General features: G+C 47.6%; 1 long non-coding RNA gene across 3 annotated transcripts; it reads left to right on the top strand.

Annotated features, from left to right (window-relative positions):
- Nucleotides 1-13934: 13934 nt before the first annotated feature.
- On the top strand, nt 13935-20663 carry LOC123098608 (uncharacterized). Of its 3 annotated transcripts, none has more exons than XR_006447887.1 (10): nt 13937-14070; nt 14140-14610; nt 14680-14871; nt 14972-15184; nt 15502-15881; nt 15981-16040; nt 16359-16414; nt 16490-16627; nt 16769-16948; nt 20606-20663. It is a non-coding gene; the product is annotated as an uncharacterized lncRNA (long non-coding RNA). The 3 variants fall into 3 exon arrangements; XR_006447888.1 differs by lacking the exon at nt 20606-20663 and adding an exon at nt 19608-19840; XR_006447886.1 differs by lacking the exon at nt 20606-20663 and having other exon boundaries at nt 13935-14070; nt 16769-18394.
- Nucleotides 20664-21126: the final 463 nt, after the last annotated feature.

Genomic DNA, 21126 nt, shown 5'->3' with positions numbered 1-21126 from the left:
AGGCACTCGTTGTGTCGAGCAACCCATGGATTGATGCTTGTTAGTGGAGGGGGAGTATAAACTTTACCATTCTGTTTGGGAACCGCCTATAATGTGTGTAGCATGGAAGATATCGCCATCTCTTGGTTGTTATGTTGACAATGAAAGTATGCCGCTCAAAATATTATTTATCTTTGCTTTAAAATCAAGCTCTAGCACCTCTACAAATCCCTGCTTCCCTTTGAGAAGGGCCTATCTATTTACTTTTATGTTGAGTCATCACCCTCTTATTAAAGAGCACTAGCTAGAGAGCGCAGCTGTCATTTGCATCCATTACTATTAATTTATATTGGGTATGTTTATGACTGGATCTCTTTTACCATGAATTACAATGTCTAGTCAGTCCTTGATCTTTAAAGGTGCTCTGGATTTATGTTTTGCGGTCTCAGAAAGGGCTAGCGAGATACCATCCTATTATATCATATTATGATTGTTTTGAGAAAGTGTTGTCATCCGAGATTTATTATTATCGCTCGCTAGTTGATTATGCCATTGATATGAGTAAACATGAGACCTAAGAGTTATTGTGAATGTGGTTAGTCATAATCTTTGTTGAAAACTTGAATGTTGGCTTTACATATTTACAACAACAAGAGCAAACAGAGTTTGTAAAAGTTTTTCTTTATCACTTTCAGTTTATCAACTGAATTGCTTGAGGACAAGCAAAGGTTTAAGCTTGGGGGAGTTGATACGTCTCCATCGTATCTACTTTTCCAAACACTTTTGCCCTTGTTTTGGACTCTAACTTGCATGATTTGAATGGAACTAACCCGGACTGATGCTGTTTTCAGCAGACTTTCCATGGTGTTATTTATGTGCAGAAACAAAAGTTCTCGGAATGACCTGAAACTCCACGGAACATCTTTTCGGAAAATATTAATAATATTGGAAGAAAAATCCACGTCAGGGGGCCCAGACCCTGTCCACGAGGGTGGGGCGCGCCTGCCCCCCCTGGGCGCGCCCCCCTACCTCATGGGCCCCCTGACGCTCCACCGACCTCAACTCCAACTCCATATATTCACTTTCGGGGAGTAAAAAATCAGAGAGAAGGATTCGTCACGTTTTACGATACGGAGCCACCGCCAAGCCCTAAAACCTCTCGGGAGGGCTGATCTGGAGTCCGTTCGGGGCTTCGGAGAGGGGCATTCGTCGCCGTCGTCGTCATCAACATCCTCCATCACCAATTTCATGATGCTCACCGCCGTGCGTGAGTAATTCCATCGTAGGCTTGCTGGACGGTGATGGGTTGGATGAGATCCATCATGTAATCGAGTTAGTTTTGTTAGGGTTTGATCCCTAGTATCCACTATGTTCTGAGATTGATGTTGCTATGACTTTGCTATGCTTAATGCTTGTCACTAGGGCCCGAGTGCCATGATTTCAGATCTGAACCTATTATGTTTTCATGAATATATGTGAGTTCTTGATCCTATCTTGCAAGTCTATAGTCACCTACTATGTGTTATGATACGGCAACCCCGAAGTGATAATAATCGGGACCACTCCCGGTGATGACCATAGTTTGAGGAGTTCATGTATTCACTATGTGTTAATGCTTTGTTCCGGTACTCTATTAAAAGGAGGCCTTAATATCCCTTAGTTTCCATTAGGACCCCACTGCCACGGGAGGGTAGGACAAAAGATGTCATGCAAGTTCTTTTCCATAAGCACGTATGACTATATTCGGAATACATGCCTACATTACATTGATGAATTGGAGCTAGTTCTGTGTCACCCTATGTTATGATTGTTACATGATGAACCGCATGTGGCATAATTCTCCATCACCGATCCAATGCCTACGAGCTTTTCACGTATTGTTCTCCGCTTATTTACTTTTCCGTTGCTACTGTTACAATCACTACAAAACACCAAAAATATTACTTTGCTACCGTCACTTTTGTTACCGTTACCACTACTATCATATTACTTTGCTACTAAACACTTTGCTGCACATACTAAGTTATCCAGTTGTGGTTGAATTGACAACTCAACTGCTAATACTTGAGAATATTCTTTGGCTCTCCTTGTGTCGAATCAATAAATTTGGGTTGAATACTCTACCCTCGAAAACTATTGCGATCCCCTATACTTGTGGGTTATCACCCGGCAATAACAATCACAGAGGTGCTCCCCTTATGCCCTAGCCAAATTAATGGGAACGTAGGGCATAAACACAAGAGCCAGGCAACCCAGCTTGGCCAAAACTTAAGTCATATCGATGCATATAATGGCGAAGAAAAGGTACATGTGGAAAAGTAACACATGTGCGGGGGGCGTAGAGCCCGGAACATAGTTATATTAAGCTTCTGTATAAGAAGCCCCCAGGTATAGTGAGCACGCCTAGCGCATTAAGATTGTGTGGTCAAGACACATTCTAACCTTTTAAGGCCGTGAAGAAAAAGGGAAGAAAGAAAGAAATAAAATACAGATAACGGATATATATAAAAAATTAATGGAGGTAAGGAGACGAACACAGAGTCCGGCACTAGGCGTAGAACCTTCGGAGTATGGCTGCATTCCATGGGTTTGGCTCGAGTCGATTGTCCGATGCATCCCGCAGACGGTACGCTCCACCGGTCAGAACTTTGTCAATAACGTAGGGACCTTCCCATTTGGGCTTGAGCTTGTCCTTTTTCTTCTCTGGTAGGCGTAGAACGAGTTCGCCAACGTTATAAGTTTTGGTCCGTACTTCTCTGCTTTGATACCGTCGAGCCTGTTGTTGATAGAATGCGGAGCGGGCTTTTGGCACGTCACGCTCCTCCTCTATGACGTCCAAACTGTCCTGCCGATCAAGCTCGGCTTCTTTGTCTTCGTACATGCGCACTCGAGGTGAGTCATGAATGATGTCGCAGGGCAGTACCGCCTCTGCGCCGTACACCATAAAAACGGTGTGTATCCGGTAGTGCGATTCGGCGTGGTCTGCAGCCCCCATAGTACGGAGTCGAGCTCCTCGACCCAGTGCGTATCTGATTCCTTCAAGGATCGCACTAATCTGGGTTTAATGCCGCTCATGATAAGACCATTTGCCCGCTCGACTTGACCGTTAGTTTGAGGGTGATAGATAGAGGCGTAATCGAGCTTAATGCCCATGTTGCTGCACCAAGTTTTTACCTCGTCGGCTGTAAAGTTTGAGCCGTTGTCGGTGATGATGCTGTGGGGGACGCCGTAACGGTGTACAACCCCGGATATGAAGTCTATCACTGGTCCGGACTCGGCCGTTTTAACTGGTTTGGCTTCTATCCATTTGGTGAATTTATCCACCATGAACAATAGGTATTTTTTCTTATGGCTTCCTCCTTTAAGGGGTCCGACCATATCAAGCCCCCAGACCGCAAGGGCCAAGTAATGGGGATTGTTTGGAGAGCGGTAGGTGGCATATGGCTTTGGTTTGCAAAAAGCTGGCAACTGACGCAACGTTGAACAAGGTCCTGTGCGTCTGCTCGGGCCGTCGGCCAGTAAAAACCTGTACGGAAGGCCTTGCTTACAAGGGCCCGAGCTGCGGCATGGTGGCCGCCAAGTCCAGCATGAATTTCTGCCAAAAGTTGCCGTCCTTCCTCTTCGGAGATGCACCTTTGAAGTACTCCGGTAGCGCTTTTCTTATAAAGTTCTCCCTCATGGACCTTGTAGGCTTTAGACCGCCGCACAATGCAACGTGCCTCTTCTTGCCTAGTTAGGTAAGCCAAGAAGGGTTCTGTCCATGGGGCGATGACAGCCATAATCACGTGGGCCGAAGGTGTTATTTCGGTGGCAGAGCCTCCGATTACGCAGAGTGTTCGCGGTCTGGCGTTGTGGCCGGATCCGGACTGTTTTTGCCGGTCTCCCCTTCCCACACCACGGATGGCTTAAACAACCTTTCCAAGAAGATATTAGGTGGGACAGGGTCACACTTAGCATCGATGCGGGCGAGGATATCCGCCGCTTGATTGTTTTCTCGGACCACATGGTGGAATTCGAGCCCCTCGAACCGAGTTGACATTTTGAGGACGGCGTTGCGGTAAGCCGCCATTTTTGGGTCCTTGGCGTCAAAGTCTCCATTTATTTGAGATATTGCGAGGTTCGAATCCCCACGCACCTCTAGGCGTTAAATGCCCATGGAGACTGCCATCCGGAGACCATGCAACAGGGCCTCATATTCTGCTACATTGTTGGAGTCTATGTATAATATTTGGAGTACGTATTGGACTGTGTCTCCGGTGGGGGATGTCAGGACGACGCCTGCCCCCAGACCAGCCAGCATCTTAGAGCCGTCAAAGTGCATGATCCAATTGGAGTACGCGCCGTACTCTTTAGGGAGTTCGGCTTCTGTCCATTCGGCGACGAAATCAGCCAGTACTTGTGACTTGATGGCTCGCCGTGGTTTGTATGTTATGTCGAACGGGAGGAGCTTAATAGCCCATTTAGCAATCCGGCCCGTGGGATCGCGGTTATTTATTATGTCGTTGAGTGGTACTTCAGAGGCCACCGTAATTGAACACTCTTGAAAGTAGTGTCGTAGTTTCCGGGATGCCATGAAGACCGCGTATGCTATCTTTTGATAATGTGGGTACCGTGATTTGCATGGAGTGAGGACAGTGGATACATAGTATACTGGCTTTTGAAGTGGGAACTTATGTCCGTCCGTCTCTCGTTCGACGACGAGCACTGCGCTTACAACTTGGTGTGTTGCCGCTATATATAACAGCATTGGTTCACCGATATTTGGCGCGGCCAAGATTGGGTTGCTGGCCAAGATGGATTTTATTTCTTCCAATCCGGCCGTGGCCGCATCCGTCCACTCGAAGTGTTCGGTGCGTCGAAGAAGGCGATAAAGAGGTAGTGCCTTTCTCCCAATCGGGAGATAAAGCGGCTTAAGGCAGCCATGCATCCAGTTAATTTCTGGATTTGCTTGAGGTCTGTTGGGATAGCCAACTGTGACAAAGCTTGGATTTTGGCCGGATTTGCTTCAATTCCTCTATTGGAAACAATGAAGCCCAAGAGCTTACCGGCGGGCACGCCGAAAACGCATTTTTCCAAATTGAGCTTGATGTCATATGTTCGGAGATTGTCGAACGTGAGCCTCAAGTCGTCTATTAAGGATTCGACGTGTCTGGTTTTAATGACCACATCGTCTACGTATGCCTCCACTGTTTTGCCGACTTGTGTTTCCAGGCATGTCTGAATCATGCGTTGATAGGTTGCACCGGCGTTTTTGAGCCCGAAAGGCATGGTGTTAAAACAGAAGGGGCCGTATGGAGTGATGAATGCCGTTGCGGCTTGATCGGACTACGCCATCTTAATTTGGTGGTATCCGGAGTATGCGTCGAGGAAACACAATGAGTCGTGACCTGCGGTAGCGTCGATAATTTGATCGATGCGGGGGAGGGGGAAGGGATCCTTGGGGCAAGCCTTGTTAAGGTCCTTGAAATCGACACGTAGGTGCCAGGATTTGTCCTTCTTTGGTACCATTACCAGGCTTGCTAGCCAGTCCGGATGTTTTATTTCGCGAATGAATCCGGCCTCGAGTAACTTGGCTAGCTCCTCTCTCATGGCTTGTCGCTTAGTCTCTGAGAAATGCCGAAGAGTCTGCTTGACCGGCTTGTATCCCTTTAGAATGTTTAGTCTATGCTCGGCCAGCCTGCATGGGATTCCTGGCATGTCTGAAGGATGCCAGGCGAAGATGTCCCAATTCTCGCGCAAGAACTCCCGCAATGCGGCGTCTGTTGTGGGGTTCAGTTGTGCCCCGATGGATGCTGTTTTCGTAGGGTCCGTTGGGTGGACTTGGAATTTGACTATTTCGCCCGCTGGTTTAAAAGAGGTGGACTTGGGCCTTTTGTCGAGTATCACGTCGTCCCTGTCCACTGTGGAGCGCAGCGCAGTTAATACTTCGGCCACAAGGGCTTCGGATAACGCCTCGAGGGCCAGTGCGGCGGTTTTATTTTCGGCGCCGAGTGCTATGTCCGGATCACTAGCTAGAGTGATGATTCCATTGGGCCCGGGCATTTTGAGCTTCATGTACTCGTAATGGGGTATAGCTTGGAAGATCGTGAATGCCTCCCGCCCTAAAAGGGCGTGGTATCCGCTACTGAACGGGGCCACTTGGAATGTGATTTCTTCGGACCTATAATTTTCCGGCGTGCCGAATACCACATCTAGTGTGATTTTTCCCGCACATCGTGCCTCCCGACTAGGGATGATTCCTCTAAAGGTCGTGTTGCTTTGCTTAATGCGGCTCTTGTCTATTTCCATTTTGTTAAGAGTCTCCTCGTAGATGATGTTTAATCCGCCGCCACCGTCCATGAGCACTTTAGTAAGCTGGAAGCCGTGCACAATTGGACTAAGGACCAAAGCGGCTGGTGCTCGGGCTGTTCAGAATTGAGGTTCGTCACTGGCATTGAAGGTTATAGCCGTGTCGTTCCATGGATTTATTGCTGCAACGTGGCAGACTTCGGCAAGGCTGCGGAGTGCTCGCTTGCGCCTATTATTTGAGGCGAAGGTCTCGAAGACTGTCAATACTGTATTGTTATTTTCCATGGGATGGTGCTCTGTGGTATTGTTGATGAGGAGATCCTCGCCGCTCTTGGCCACCTGCCGGAGTATCCAACATGCTCTAAGGCTGTGTGTTGGCATGGTATCCGGTGTACTGTGAATTTTGCATGGCCCATTGAGCCATCCCTCCAATATAGTTCCACGCCCTACAATGGGCTTTGGTTTCTTTGTAATTGGATCGGGTGACTTTCGAGAGTACACCCTTTTAGTTCGGACGGGGGGTCTAGTGAGAGCCGGGGGATCCCAGAATTTTGTTCTGGTTTTCCAGGCGCTTTCCATCGCACAGTACTTCTGTACTATGGCCGCCAAGTCAGCGAAGTGTGCTATGTCACGGCGACTTATGGCGTTGAGGATTCCCTTGTCCGCGCAATTTTTGCAAAAGAATGAAATTGCGTCTTCCTCGCGACAGTCCTTGACCTTGCTCATTACAAGGAGGAATCGGGCCCAATAGTGATGTACTGTCTCTTGGGGCTCTTGTCTAATGTGGGAAAGATCACCTATGTCTGGGTGGGTGGGTAGATTTAGGTCCAAACCCTGACCCGATCTGAGACCCAGGGGTGGAGGAGTTTCCGAGCTTGGCAGTTCGGGCTCCGGGATGTTTCCCAATAGTTCTGGCCCGCTGTCTGATTCTAGGTTCGAAGCTTGGGCCATGTCCTCTCATAGACGGGTATCCGGCTCGGAGAGCTCGGGAATCCGGACATAGTTTGTCCTCAAAATAGAGGAAGAATCGCTACATTGCTCCTCCACCACCGCTATCTGATGGGTGACCGGCGGAGAGTTAATCTCCCTTTGGTCGGGTTTAAGCCCGATCCGATCATAGTCCGTAGCGACTCACAGGGCGGCGATGCGACCAAGAGCTCGTTCAAGGAAGAGAGCTCCATCGGATCCATCTGCTCGGCGAATCCCGAGCCGACGTGGAGGCTGTTTTTGATGACCCGAGAAGTCATCGTCGGCGCGACGGCCGAACGGGCGATCATGACGAAGCCGCCTAGTCGGAGAGTTTGGCCTACAGCCAGGGCTCCCCCGGAGGTAATGTTGTCCTTGACAACAAGACGAGCCATCAGGCCTTATCGTGACGTCACAGTGGAACTCTTAATGAAAGCACCAATGTCGGTGTCAAAACCGGCGGATCTCGGGTAGGGGGTCCCGAACTATGCGTCTAAGGCGGATGGTAACAGGAGGCGGGGCACACAATGTTTACCCAGGTTCAGGACCTCTCGATGGAGGTAATACCCTACTTCCTGCTTGATTGATCTTGATGATATGAGTAGTACAAGAGTTGATCTACCATGAGATCTTAGAGGCTAAACCCTAGAAGCTAGCCTATGATTATGATTGTTGTTGTCCTACGGACTAAACCCTCCGGTTTATATAGACACCGGAGGGGGCTAGGGTTACACAGAGTCGGTTACAAGGGAGGAGATCTACATATCCGAATTGCCAAGCTTGCCTTCCACGCAAAGGAGAGTCCCACCCGGACACGGGATGAAGTCTTCAATCTTGTATCTTCATAGTCCAACAGTCCGGCCAAAGTATATAGTCTGGCTATCCGAGGACCCCCTAATCCAGGACTCCCTCAATCGTCCCAGAAAGTGACATGTGCCTGATGTAGACTTGCGATCCACCTTGTCACCAGCATAATCAGCATCCGAGAATCCAACTAGATCAAACTCCGAGCCCTTTGGATACCATAATCCTAGTGTTGGGATGTAAGCCAAATATCGAAGAATTCGCTTCACAGCTAAGTGATGCAATTCCTTTGGTGCCGCTTGGAATCGGGCACACATGCAAACACTAAGCATTATATCTGGCCTAGATGCACATAAATAAAGCAAAGAACCAATCATGGAGTGGTATACCTTTTGATCGAACTCTTTACCATTGGCGTCAGGACCCAGATGACTTTTAGTTGGCATTGGCGTCGTGTAACATTTGCAATCTTGCATTCCAAACTTCTTCAAGCAGTCTTTGAGGTATTTCTCTTGAGATATGAAGATGTCATTGCTTTGCTGACAAATTTCAAGACGAATGAAGAACTTCAGCTCACCCATCATGGACATTTGATATTGCTCTTGCATCATGTGTCCAAACTCATCATTGTAATTCTGGTTAGTGCAGCCGAAGATAATGTCATCCACATGTATTTGGCACACAAATAGTTCACCATCTTCGTGAAGAGTGTGGGATCCAGGGAACCAGGTTTGAAGCCTTTGCTCTTCAGGAAGTCTTTGAGTGTGTCATACCAAGCGCGAGGGGCTTGTTTGAGGCCATACAATGCCTTGTTGAGCTTGTATACCATATCAGGATGTTTTGGATCTTCAAAGCCAGGTGGTTGTGCAACATACACTTCTTCTTCAATCTTGCCATTGAGAAAAGCACTCTTAACATCCATTTGATACAGAAGGATGTTGTGATGATTTGCATAGGCTAGCAGTATGTGAATGGCTTCAAGCCTAGCCACAGGAGCAAATGTTTCATCGAAGTCAATCCCTTCAACTTGAGTGTATCCTTGGGCAACGAGACGAGCCTTGTTTCTGACAACTTGACCATGTTAATCTTGCTTGTTGCGATATATCCATTTGGTGCCTATTATGTTGTGCTTGCGAGGGTCAGGACGCTTGACTAGTTCCCACACATTGTTCAGCTTGAACTGTTGAAGCTCTTCTTGCATAGCTTGAATCCATTCAGGTTCCATGAAGGCTTCAGCAACTTTCTTGGGTTCTGATATTGAGACAAATGCAAAGTGCCCATAGAAATTTTCTAGCTGTGTTGCTCTTGAACGAGTGAGTGGACTAGGTGCATTGATGCTATCAATTATCTTCTCAGTCTGTACTTCATTTGCAACACAAGGCTGAACTGGACGAAGATTTTGCTCTTGCTGATCATTGTCGTCATTAGGAGGATTGTCTTCAGGCTGAGCAGTGTCTTCAGGTTGATTAGGTGCAGAAATGATAAGTTCATCTTCAGCCTGAGCTTCAGACGGTATGATTTCTCCAGTTCCCATAAGCTTGATGGACTCACTAGGTAGAACTTCATCTATCACATTTGGCAGGTGCTCTCTTTGCGAGCCATTAGTCTCATCGAACCGCACATCTACAGTTTCAACCACTTTATAGTGAAAGAGGTTGAAGACTCTGTAGGAGTGTGAATCCTTTCCGTAACCAAGCATAAAACCTTCCTGTGCTTTTGGTGCAAATTTTTAAGTGTGATGTGGATCCTTGATACAGCACCTAGCACCAAATACTTTGAAGTAACTGACATTTGGCTTCTTACCAGTCAGGAGTTCATAGGATATCTTCTTCAGAAGCTTTTGAAGATAAACACGGTTGATGACATGGCATGCAGTATCAATGGCTTCAGGCCAGAACTTTCTTGGAGTCTTGTATTCATCAAGCATCGTCCGAGCCATCTCAATGAGTGTTCTGTTCTTGCGCTCCACGATGCCATTTTGCTGAGGTGTGTACGGAGCTGAGAACTCATGAGTGATTCCCAATGTATCCAAGTAAAGGTCGAGGCCAGTGTTCTTGAATTCTGTGCCGTTGTCACTTCTGATATGCTTGATCTTGACGCCATAGTTGTTCATGGCACGGTTGGCGAAGCGTCTGAATACATCCTGCACTTCAGTCTTGTAGAGGATTATGTGCACCCAAGTATATCTTGAATAACCATCAACAATGACGAAGCCATAGAGACAAGCAGTAGTAGTGAGAGTAGAGTAGTGAGTAGGACCAAACAAGTCCATGTGTAGCAGCTCAAAGGGTTGAGATGTCGTCATGATTGTCTTCGAGGGATGCTTGGCCCTTGTCATCTTTCCAGCTTCGCAGGCGCCGCACAAGTGATCTTTCTTGAGCTTGATGCCCTCGATGCCTATGACATGCTTCTTCTTTGCGAGAGTGTCCAAGTTCCTCATGCCAGCATGCCCTAGCCTCCGATGCCAGAGCCAGCACTCTAAAGCTTTTGCTAGAAGACATACGGCAAGTTGTGGTCCTGCTGAGAAATCTACCATGTACAAATCATCTTTTCGATACCCTTCAAAGACTAGAGACTTGTCAGATTCCATTAGTACAAGGCAACGATATTTTCCAAATATCACAATCATGTTCAAGTCACAAAGCATTGAGACAGACATTAAGTTGAAACCAAGGGATTCAACAAGCATCACTTTATCCATGTGCTGATCCTTTGAGATTGCAACTCTACCTATACCCAATACCTTCCTTTTACTAGTGTCAGTAAATGTGATGTGACTCTTGTCAGATGGACGTAAAGTTGAGTCCATGAGAAGACTTCGATCACCAGTCATATGATTAGTGCATCCGCTGTCCATAATCCATTCTGAAGCATGTGGTGTTGTACCCTTGGCACCACGTGCCATGAAGCAGTAGGTGGGAGTAGAGTCGTCCTTGTCATTAGCATCATCATTGGTGACTGGGCCATTGTCTTCAGTGTTGAAGATGGACTTGGCAACATAGGCTGTAGCTAGAGCCAGACTTGCAACGCCAGAGTCAGACTCCTCCTCAGACTCCACCTCCGCCTCCTCAGAAGCAGACTCCTCCTCTGAATCCATCTCCTTGCCAACAAAAGCACGAGCCTTGCCAGATGAGCTCTTCTTGTGTGATGAAGACTTGGACGAAGACTTGGACGAAGACTTGGAAGAAGACTTTGAGGATTTCTTCTTCTTCTTGTCATCAGAATCATATTCCTTGCTCTTCTTCTTCTTGTTGTTCTCATTGTCCCACTGTGGACACTCAGAGATGTAGTGTCCAGGTTTCTTGCACTTGTGACATGTTCTCTTCTTGTAATCATGAGTAGAAGCTTCATCATTTCTTGAGCTGTAAATCTGTAAGCGCGGCACAAAGTTTTGTGAAAAAATGTCTTTTTGTTTTGTCTCCGCAAAAAAGGGAAATTTCAGTTCTTCTAAATATCGTTCCACGACATAATTTTTTGTCTTTTTTGCACATGCCACAAAAAAATTATTTTTTCATTAAACTTTATGCAAGCACATAGAACATGAAGACGTACCCGTGCAACCTTTTTTAGATTTTTTGTAGCATTTGAAAATATATTTTTTAAGTAGATTCATATGTACCCGGGTTTATCCGTGCACTTTCCAGATCATTTTTTCGATAAAGGATGGATTTTATTGACTCAAAATGAAGCATCAAGAGGATACAATTACCATGAGTCCACATCCGGCCTCTGCATAACTAGGATGCACACAGCCAACACCAACTCATGCTCAAATAAACACGCGAGCAAATAGCAAAGTCATACAAGACCTAAGTTATGCATGCGCGAGAAAAAAGAAAAACCGGAGTAATCAAAACAGCGATCGACAAATTACGACAACAACCATATCCGCAACAACCATCTCTTGACGCCACAAGGACAACGAGAAATTTCTTCAACAACAACGCCTTCATAAAGGGGAACGACGCTCAAGCGCCGCCGTCGCCGAATCCAAACATATGTGATTCTAGGTTTTCACCTTGAAGAACTAGTCCGAGCATATCCGAGCAATGCCTTCAACAAGGTAATGACGCAAATACATCACCATTGCTAGGTATAACCAACAGGGGTCTGACCTAGGTTTTTCACCCCGGAGCTCGAGACCGGGTACTCGAAAAGCACCATCAAATCGAAGTCAATCTTGTAATGTCGCCACCACTTTTCCGCGATCCTAGCAGTTACATGTGGTGAGCTAGATCCCACCGCGTCACTGCACCACCATACCCTCTGCGTCAAGCTGTCATCCATAGCAGCACTGAAGGTAGACTGGCGAGTGAGAGCTGCCAAAACTCGTAAAGAAGCCTTTTAGCTGCATCTCACAACCTTGCAGGTCTAAGCCGCCGGGCGCAGCCACAGGATCTGAAGAGGGAAATCCTCACAAAAATCCTTCGGTGACCACCGCCATCCACAACTCAAATGGCCGGCTGGTGCCACCACAACCAGAACTGAACCGCTACCAATAACCATGTCTTCTGCATGAGAAGGATCCAGGCCAAGGTGGCACGATTGCTTCCACTAGGCCGCAGACGAGGCTCTCAAAACTGCGGTAGCGTTCTGCCTCTAGAGCTAGAGCACGCTTCACCGCCGCCGCCGCTGCACCTTGTGCGCTGCTGCTGAAAAAGAGCGTCGCTGCCACCGATGTGCCTTGTTGTAGCCGTTGTTATGGGCGCTGCAGCTACAGCCGTTGCCAAGCAGTCCGCACGTCTGCCTCTACGGCCGCTGCCGAGCAGCACGCGTTGCGACCACCGCTCATAGATTGTCATGGGGCCGCCGTGCTCCTTGTCGCCGCTCGCTTCGAGTTGCCTCCGCTGCTTGATTGAATCGCCAAAGATCGAACCAGCCGGGGCCCACCGCTACCATCGGCTGCTTGGGCATTGCCCAGCGGCGGCGTCCGGCAGCGGCGAGGAGAGAGACGTCGAAGAGGGAGGCAGAAAAATCGGATCTCGATCGCCACCCGTGTCGCCCGACCGGATGACGCGGGGGCAGTTAGGCTACTCGTGGATCACATCGTTTCTCATCATGACGTGCCACTAATGTCTTCCAATGGCTTCTAGAACAACCCCAAAGAAGGATGCGTCAAGCCAGTACCACGCTGCTCGGGCTACAGCACAGACCACACCCCGAGGTCTTTTATGGGTGTTGTGTTTTTTATCTCTTTTGCCCCATAGAAGAAATTTTGCACTTTATCTACACAAGTTTCGAAACTTGTTTCAAGCACTAGAAGGTTCTTTACTGATTATCCATGTTCAAGAATTCATCTGATTAACCACTTAACTTGTCGATTAATCCCTACTCATAGGGTCACCGAGTAGCCGATAAACTAATAAATCGTCCGATTAATTGATTAATTGGCCGATTAACTTACCAATTAGTCAATTAATCCCCTACTCGCCATCCAACCGAGCAGCTACCAGTTAACGATTTCCCCAACAATGCTGATTATAAATTAGCGAAATTGTTATTTCACATCTAGATGTGAAGTACTTACCTCACATCTAACTCCTTCACCACACGATCAAAACTTTAATGTTCGTGCATATCTATTGAGCGATGCCTGATTTTCCTTGCGAGTTTATTTCGTGTGTTGTTTGATCTGCTGCAATTTTTTGCTGGACTGCTTTCATGTGCATGTGCGGCTTATGTCCTGGACCCGGGCTTTGTCTACGAGAGAGTGGGAATTGAACATATAAAAAATGAGCGAGTCCGCCCAACTAGCGGTTGTGGCCACGTCTCCTTTTTTGCGCAGCGCGGGGAGAGATAAGTCCCGAGCGCCCCATCTCGCCTCTCGCTTTTCCAGTTTCCCCTCGCCTCCGCCATCGCCTCCTCCCCTCTCCTCTCTCTCCCGTCTCCTCCCCACCCTCTACTGCTCCACCATGCACCCACCGCCCCTCTGGATCAGGTGCAGGCCGGCCGGTGCGCGCAGGCGGCGGCGCTCCACTCGAGGGCAAAGGGAGGCAACGGCGACGGTGGCCGCCGTGGACACCCGCGGCTATGGTGAGCCCCTGCGCCACTGCCCTCTCTCCTCTCCTCCCTTACTCCCTTACCCATCTCTCTCCCCTGCAGACGAACCCCGCCGCCAGGAGGCCGCCACGGAGGCCCATCCCGAGCTCGGCTTGCCGCTCCTCTTGTGACCCTCGTTGCACCTAGATCCGGGTCGGGCGGATCCGACGGAGGAGCCCTCCCATGGCACCGGCGGCTCTGGAGATGAGGGCTGCACAGAGGAAGAGGAGCAGCAGCAGCTCGAGGTCCAACTAGCGGCTGTGGCCACGTCTCCTTTTTTGCGCAGCGTGGGGAGAGATAAGTCCCGAGTGCCCCATCTCGCCTCTCGCCTTTCCAGTTTCCCCTCGCCTCCGCCATCGCCTCCTCCCCTCTCCTCTCTCTCCCGTCTCCTCCCCACCCTCTACTGCTCCACCACACACCCACCACCCCTCTGGATCAGGTGCAGGCCGGCCGGTGCGCGCAGGAGGCGGCACTCCACTCGAGGGCAAAGGGAGGCAACGGCGGCGGTGGCCGCCGTGGACACCCGCGGCTATGGTGAGCCCCTGCGCCACTGCCCTCTCTCCTCTCCTCCCTTACTCCCTTACCCATCTCTCTCCCCCGCAGACGAACCCTGCCGCCAGGAGGCCGCCACGGAGGCCCGTCCCGAGCTCGGCTCGCCGATCCTCCGGTGACCCTCGTTGCACCTAGATCCGGGTCGGGCGGATCCGACGGAGGAGCCCTCCCATGGCACCGGCGGCTCTGGAGATGAGGGTTGCACAGAGGAAGAGGAGCAGCAGCAGCTCGAGGTCATTAAGGGTTTGCCTCTACCTCCTTGTGATTTTCCTGAACATGGCATGTGCAGACCTCCCTTACCCATATCTCTCCCCCGTGCGCCGTCTTGATCCGGACTTGGAAGGAGGAGGCCACAGTCGTCTTACCGCCGCTGCCGAACAGTGAGCGAGAGAAACAACGATGGTGAGGTCCCCTGCATCGATGAGTAGTCGCAGGGAGTCGTCGCCAAGTGCTCCGTCCGCATCGCCGGAAACATGCTGCGTGCTCGAGAACGCACGAGTGCCACCACACGTCGCCCACACCCCCTCCTCCGCTCGCTCTCGTCTCCGTCAGGCTGGTGAGCTTCTGCTTCCTCCTTGATCTTCCCTCAATTTAGTACTACTACTGTACTGTGTGGTTGTGTTGTTTCTCTGAGGGGTATGGGTACTACTTGTGCTGCTGCTAGATGTGATTTTGTTGGGTGTTGCTGGTTCTGCTACTCCCTGTGTTGGTTGATGTCATATCCGTTTATTTGTGAAACTGAAAACTCCTGTGAGTGGCAAGGATCGAGAAGGGTCTGAGCCAATGAGAAGTTTTATTTTCAGTTTTCATTTAAGAAGTAATGGAGGATATGTCATATGTTTAGTTGCTAACATTTACCTATGATGTATGTAGCTGATGTTCACTGCACTGGAGGGAGAGGACAAGAGTAAGAGAGCAAGAACAATAGATGATTCGGTTATTTGTGAAACTGACAGCTCTTGTGAGGAGCAAGGATAGAGAAGGCTATGAACCAATGAGATAAGTTTTATTTCCAGTTTTTCAATGAGGATATGCCATATGTTTAGCTGCTAATATTTACATATGGTGTACGTAATAAGTTGTCTTGCTGGCTCTTTATGTGTATCGTTTGAAAAAATTGCGGCACATGAACATCATCTTTATCCAAATATCTTCAGATATAACTGACATCCCAGCAGCGCGTGGGAGCCGGTGTCTTCGGCCAGAGCTGGGTCTCCTTGCCGGCGACCTTGCCATCACCAGCCTATCTGCAGGTATGATAGCTCCTCCTCCCCCTCTCTTCAAGGAGAGGTGCAGATATGGAGATTAGCCAATGAGATATAGTTGCTTAATTTGCAGCTTTTTTGGTACAGTTTTGCAGGGATGGACATATGGATTGAATGGTACCCTCCTGAAATCTACACAGATGTCAGGTACCAAGAACTTAAATAAGAATGTCGCAACTCCTTTTTTCTTTGTTTTCTTTTTGCAGAGATCCGCTTGGTGTTCATACTTCAACATTACCAGAGTTTAATGTACTATCTAGCACATGTGTATGTGATGAAAGGAAATTATTGATTACTAAATATACATAGCTGCATGTATATGTATATCTAATTGGATTGTTGACTTAACGTGTGCAGATCTGAGAAAGAAGAAATAGGGCCAAGAAAATTAGGGGCTCCTCTATCTCTCTCTCATTCACATTTTAGTTTTCTAATATGTGGATTTTCTAAACATGATGTGTGCAGATCGGAGAAAGAAGAGATGAAGAACAATTTTAATTGAAGAGTTGAAGAAGACTAAGGTGAATTTTAACCATCTGGCAAACCCAATTAAGTTTGCACTTGCATTTTGATAATATGATTTGTGTTGATGCAAGCACGAGTCCCCCTGAAGTGCTTGACCACCGGCCGGTTGCAGTGGAGGTCAGCATCACCTCGCTGTGGCCATCCTGGGCGCCGAGAGAATTAGCTGAAAATTCTTGCTGAGATCCAGGTCACGGGCCATCCCCATTCAGGTAAGCTTGCTATCTTATCGTTAGATTGCTTGACGGAACTAGGACAACATTTTGTGTAAGCTTGCCTTTCATTTGTGTTTTTCTTTGGTGATTTTTTTGAAAGCTTCTTTGATGAATTACCCATATGTGGGGACATTGCAGGTGGCTATGAAACTTGTTCCTAACGAAGATAAATTTATGGAGGTGGCTAGGGGAACAGGAGGAGCAAGTTTAGCCTGGCAGGTGCTTCTCAGGTTCGATGGCTTCCAACAAGGGAGCGATATCCATGCTCTGCATCAAGGTCGTAGTGCTTTCTTCATGGGTTCGGCCTTTGCCATTAAGGTGAGGAATGTGTATTTCTGTTCTATCTAATGTCTCTTGCTCCTGCTTCAGTATCGATGATCTCTCTGGACTGATTGTTTGACAATGACTGTCATGTACTCCCTCCATTCCTATATATAAGTCTTTTATAGATTCCAATGCGGACTACAAAGACGAAACTGACTTTTATGATCTGTTCTACACAGATGTTTTCAATCGCTGTTTGCTATGGATACTTTTTTGGTTGCATAGGCATACATGGTTCCGTGAGGAGATTACCTATACTGTTCTGTTTTATAGATGCCTAATTAGCTGCGAAGTCATATATGGTCTTATTAGTAGTTTTTTGAGTTGTGGGTTTACGCATTTTCCTTGGGAATGTTTGTATGTGTGATCACTTGCTTGCTATAAGTTTTTTACTCCGCACCAGGTGATCAATTAGTGTTTCCAATTAGTTTGGCATATATTATCACGTAAAGCCTGTCAGTGAAATAGGGTTATATTTTTACTCCGCACCGGGTGATCAATTAGTGTTTGCAATTAGTTTGGCATGTATTATCACGTAAAGCCTGTCAGTGAAATAGGGTTATACAAAAACTATCTTCGAATAATAATAATAATAATAATAATATTATTATTATTATTATTATTATTATTATTAAAGTGGATCCTTGTAATTCTGCTTTACGTCCGTAAAATATCCTAGCCGGGTCTGCAAGATTGTGCCCTCTTTTTACTGAGGGCTTGAAAGTGGTAGAGAAGATTAAAAGAAGAAGCATATCTCCTTTTTTTTGTGCTTCTGCCCGCGCCCTGTATATGATGTTGCAGATCAAAATATAGATGTTGTCAATCGGATAAGAAAAGGCAAGGAGCTGTCCGATTCAGTATGTAGTAATGGGCATCCATGTTTTCTTATACCGGTGATTCTGAAGCAGTTAAATTGATATGATCACTTCACTCGTCTCCTATACTCCTTTAGTCCATTATTCCTAGACCATATGTTTTTCTTTTGTTAAAACCTTGAAGTTTTAAGTTGTTAGGGTAAATTCTCTCACAAATTATATGACGTGTTCCTTAAAAATAGTGTGCTACTACGTTAGTGGATCACTTGTTTAAGTTCTAGCAGTACCAAGTGTCGTGGAATTGTCACGGCAGATGTCCTCGTGGAAGGACTTAGTCGTAGGGCCATCGCAACTAGGAAGCTTGAAGGGGTTAAAACGGGACAAAGGACACGAGGGTTATACTGGTTCGGCCCCTTACGGTGAAGGTAAAAGCCTACTCCGGTTGAGGTGGAATTATTAGGGTTTCGATGACCAGGGAGCTAAATCGCTATGCCTGGTTATCGATCTATGGTTACTTGTCCTGAACCGCCGCTGGGTCGTCCCTTTATATACAGAGGATAACGCCCAGCGGCTCTCAGAGTCCCGGCCGGCTCATAAACAGTGTCCGGCTCGTTCTCTTAACTATTCTTGCCTTACAATACAAGTCACGCCATAACGGCGGTTTATCACTATGGGCCTTAAGTCGCCTATGGGCCTTAGGCCCATTATTGAACCGCCATCTTCAAGCTTGATATTGGGCTTCATGTGATGATCGTCATAACGTAACCCGGCCCCTCCTGGGCGGGTTACACCAGTAGTTATATCCCCAACATTAGGCCCCATATTGATTTGAACCGGTTCATGTCAATCTTCAATACCTTAAGAAAGACCTCCTGGCTTCTGTCTGTGCAAAAGTTATAACCCGCCATGACGTCATCTTCTGGATTCTTGGTGACCCGCCATGACGTCATCTGCCATTAATGCACGTTTTGCCCAACGTATCTCAACGGATCCTTATCTTAATAACCGTCCCGAAAATCGAGGCACCTCTGTAGCTGGATAATCATGTTTTTAGCCTCCTCGTTTCTCGCGCCCACTTATCAGCCTTCCCTTATAAATAGGCCCGACCGGGTCCTTTCTCATTCTTCCCTTTCCATCGTCTTCCTCCTCTCGACGCCTCAGAACCCGAGCTCCGCCGCCGCCGCCGCGCATCTCGTCTTCCTCAGCCTCGGCCGCTGCATCAACCTGAGCTAGTCCAGAGAACGGCGGCGACTCTCCGCAGTGAATCTGCAACTGTAAGTCTTCCTCTTCTCGAACGTCAGATCCGCATTAGGGTTTCGCGTTTCTTCCGTGTTCTTAGTAGTTCATCTCGGTTTCTTCGTAGTTCTTCCACTGCGGTTTCTTTTGATCCGAAAGCAGTACAGAACTCCTGCGGTATTTGTTTTGCGTCCATTTTTAATACTGGCAGATCCCTTTCGCTTGCAAAAAGACCTCATTAGAGCTTACGAACTCATCTGTACCAGTTTTTAGTTCTAGAAAAAATTCTTTTCTGCACGACCGTTTGATCCAAAATAATAGCTCCAATTTGTGAAACTTGTTTGTGCAACACTTAGGCAAAAACTGCATCCGTTAGCCATGACGGCTCTTATCGCCGGCTTATAAAGGCAATGCTCAATGAATAGTCTGGGTTACTCATAGTGGATTTGAATAACTTAATTGTTTATGATGCCCATGGCGGTTTAAACAATCTGACACAATTAGCCATATATCATTAGGCCCCTTCGTAAGCCGCCACCTTGAATATGAATTGAAATATTTTCACCGGCTTAAAGTGAATTGGAAACATTATTTTGTCATAGGCTTCCATCCTTCAGAATGCCACCCAAGGCTCCCAAAGCACCCGTCACATGCAACTGGGTTAGATCCAACGTCACTGATAGCATCTTAGCTGATTTCGTGAAAATGGGTTACCTGCCAAAGAAAGAGGTCATGTCCTATCGTGCTCCTGACCCATCAGAAGAGAAGCCTCAACCCAAGGAGGGGGAAGTTGTCATTTTTACTGATCACATGAACCAGGGTTTTGCTCCACCCGGCTCAAAAAATTTCAGAGATGTCCTGCACTTTTTTGACCTGCGACCTCAAGACATCGGCCCCAACTCCGTGTCAAACATTTGTAACTTCCAAGTGTTCTGTGAGGTGTATCTTGGAGAAGAACCCAGCTTGCTACTCTATAGAGAGCTATTTTATCTGAACCGCCAAAACGAATGTGCCCATGGGCCCAGCTTGGAACTTGGCGGAATCTCAATCCAGCGACGTAGAGACTGTCTCTTCCCTTCTGCTGAGCCGCCAAGTCACCCGAAAGATTGGAACCAGACATGGTTCTACTGCCAAGACACTTCTCCAGCTAATGAGAACCCTCTGCCCGGCTTCTGCGCCCTACGTCTGGAGTCAAATCACCCCTTACCAGATAAATTATCTGTGGCTGAACGTCAAACACTTACCCCCACCATAAACAAGATCAAAGCTCTTCTGGGGAACGGCCTAAACTGCATTGATTTGGTCCGGGTTTGGATTGCTTGGCGGGTGATTCCATTAAGCCGCCGCCCCGGCTTGATGTGCGATTACACAGGCCAGAAGGATGATCCTCTTCGGCACAGTCCTGATGACTTACCTGAGGACGTCATTGATGACATGACCAAGTCTCTTCTGAATGAGAGCCTGGCAGATTGCGGGAGAATAGGCTTAAGTCCTTTCTGCAAGGCTAACCCGGCTCCAGCGGTAAACCATTGACCTGAACACTTCACCTTCCATTTTAACGATTTCGTCTTAACTCAAAAATCTTTGTTGTATTTTACAGGCTAATGATAAATTTTGGAAAGTCAAATATGACCATGCTGCTGCAAAGAAAGCCAGAAAAGCCAAGAAAGCCGCCAGGAAAGCCGCTGCCCGTAAGAAGGGGAATAAACCTAGCGCCTCGGACCTGCTTCATCTGGATGATACCTCCGAGTCAGAGGTAGCTCTTGACTCTTTAGGCTCCTTTTTTAACCATCTTATTGACACGGATTATCAGCGGGAGGACACCGGAGCGAGTCATGAAGTGATTGAAGAGGTAACTATAATTTCCTCCGACTCCGAGCCTTTGCCGAGACAGGAAGTCTGAAGGGTAACCCGGAAAGTAAGATTTTCACATCCTTTAGCTTATCAAGATGCTCAATTTCTTTTGAAGCGACAGATTCATGAGAGTCGGAGGCAGACCCGGACCAGCAAAGATGTAGACCTCTCCTCCGGCTTACCCGATGCATCAAGGAAGCGCCGGACTGAGGTTATCTCCGACTTATATTCTTTGCACCCTTTGGCGGGCTTCACTTGTCAACCACT

The sequence above is a fragment of the Triticum aestivum genome, chromosome 4D, assembly GCF_018294505.1.
Source record: "Triticum aestivum cultivar Chinese Spring chromosome 4D, IWGSC CS RefSeq v2.1, whole genome shotgun sequence".
In the NCBI taxonomy this organism is placed as follows: Eukaryota; Viridiplantae; Streptophyta; class Magnoliopsida; order Poales; family Poaceae; genus Triticum; species Triticum aestivum.
Note: the sequence above shows the minus strand (reverse complement) of the source record. Positions and strands in the feature narration are given on the sequence as shown.